This window comes from Macaca fascicularis, chromosome 1 (assembly GCF_037993035.2).
Source record: "Macaca fascicularis isolate 582-1 chromosome 1, T2T-MFA8v1.1".
NCBI classification, from domain to species: Eukaryota; Metazoa; Chordata; class Mammalia; order Primates; family Cercopithecidae; genus Macaca; species Macaca fascicularis.
Window position 1 is genome coordinate 225,978,119 of NC_088375.1, and position 2,323 is coordinate 225,980,441.

The 2,323-nt window shown below is 48.7% G+C and overlaps 1 pseudogene; it reads left to right on the forward strand.

The window, feature by feature from the left end:
• Positions 1-338: 338 nt before the first annotated feature.
• Positions 339-452, forward strand: LOC123570859 (U6 spliceosomal RNA; annotated as a pseudogene).
• The last annotated feature ends 1,871 nt before the right edge of the window (positions 453-2,323 follow it).

Here is a 2,323-nt window from a genome sequence, read left to right on the forward strand (position 1 = left end):
TTCTAGCTTGAAGCAGTAATTCCCAGACTGGCAACCTCCCTGAGGCTATTATCACACCCATGCCAAAGATAAAGGCGCTGGGGCCCTGAGGGAGGCCATGCTGAGCTCTTTGATGCCAAATAGAGATGCTTTCCTCTGATGCCTGCTGAGACAGACTTTCCAGAAGTTGTTCTCCCTCACCTCTCACTTGGGTGCCCCTTCATTACCTCTGCTCAGGGGAACTCTGCTCTCAGGGTGCCTGCTCCTGGCTTCCCCAGCTCCCCTGGGCCTTCTTACTTAATCACCTCCCCTTTACTTCTCTCTTTTGGGCACCCTGAGGAGTGCCAACCTAGCATGACTATTTGAAAACTCGGCAGCACACATACTAAAAAAAAATTGGAATGATACAGAGAAGATCAGCATGGGCCCTGCACAAGGATGACATGCAAATTCGTGAAATGTTCCATATTTATAATATTTTTTTTACATATATTTAAAAACAAAATATGGCCAGGTGCGGTGGCTCACGCCTGTAATCTCAGCACTTTGGGAGGTCGAGGCTGGAGGATCACGAGGTCAGGAGATTTTTTTTTTTTTTTTTTTTTTTTGAGACGGAGTCTCGCTCTGTCACCCAGGCTGGAGTGCAGTGGCCAGATCTCAGCTCACTGCAAGCTCCGCCTCCCGGGTTCACGCCATTCTCCTGCCTCAGCCTCCCGAGTAGCTGGGACTACAGGCGCCTGCCACCTCGCCCGGCTAAGTTTTTGTATTTTTAGTAGAGACGGGGTTTCACCGTGTTAGCCAGGATGGTCTCGATCTCCTGACCTCGTGATCCGCCCGTCTCGGCCTCCCAAAGTGCTGGGATTACAGGCTTGAGCCACCGCGCCCGGCCGAGGTCAGGAGATTAAGACCATCCTGGATAACACGGTGAGATTCCACCTCTACTAAAACTACAAAAGATTAGCTGGGCGTGGTGGCACGAGCCTGTAATCCCAGCTAATCGGAAGGCTGAGGCAGGAGAATTGCTTAAACCCAGGAGGTAAAGGTTGCAGTGAGCCGAGATCATGCCACTACACTCCAGCCTGGGTGACAGAGCAAGACTCCGTCTCAAAAATAAAACAAAATAAAATAAAATAATATAAAATAGGCCGGGCGCGGTGGCTCATGCCTGTAATCCCATCACTTTGGGAGGCCGAGGCAGGTGGATCACCTGACGTCAGGAGTTCGAGACCAGCCTGGCCAACATGGTAAAACCCTGCCTCTACTAAAAATACAAAAAAAATTAGCCGGGCGTGGTAGTGCGCGCCTGTAATCCCAGCTACTCGGGAGGCTGAGGCAGGAGGATCACGTGAATCCAGGAGGCAGAGGTTGCAGTGAGCCGAGATTGTGCCAGTGCACTCCAGCCAGGGCAAAAAAAGTGAGACTCCTTCTAAAAAAAAATTTTTTTTAATCATTTTTAAAAAGCAACGGAATAACAAAACACAAAATTTAGAATAGTGGCTATCTCTGGGGTCAAAGAACATACAGGGGACCTAAATGACATTACTAATGTTCCATTTCTTTTTTTTTATTATTATTTATTTATTTATTTATTTTGAGAAGGAGTCTTGCTCTAGCGCCTGGCTGGAGTGCAGTGGCACACTCTTGGCTCATTACAACCTCTGCCTCCCGGGTTCAAATGATTCTCCTGCCTCAGCCTCCAGAGTAGCTGGGAGTACAGGCACTCACCACCACACCCAGCTAATTTTTATATTTTTGGTAGAGACAGGGTTTCACCATGTTGGCCAGGCTGGTCTTGAACTCCTGGCCTCAGGTGATCCACCTGCCTCAACCTCCCAAAGTGCTGGGATTACAGGCATGAACCACCACACCCGGCCTCCATTTCTTTTTCTTTCTTTCTTTTTTTTAAACTTTCCATTTCTTTTTTTTTTTTTTTACTCTTGTTGCCCAAGCTGGAGAGAAATGGCGTGATCTTGGCTCACTGCTACCTCTGGCTTCCAGGTTCAAGCAATTCTCCTGCGTTAGCCTCCTGAGTAGCTGGGATTACAGGTACGTGCCACCACACCTGGCTAATTTTTTATATTTTTAGTAGAGACCGGGTTTCACCATGTTGGTCAGGCTGGTCTCAAACTCCTGACCTAATGTGATCCACCCATCTCTGCCTCTCAAAGTGATGGGATTACAGGCGTGAGCCACAATGCCCAGCCCCATTTCTTCTTTTGAGACAGGTCTTTCTTTACTCCCAGGCTGGAGGGCACCGGTACAATCATAGCTCATTGTAGCCTTAACCTCCTGGGCTCAAGTGACCCTCCCACCTGAGTCTCCCAAGTAGCTGGGATGGGACTAC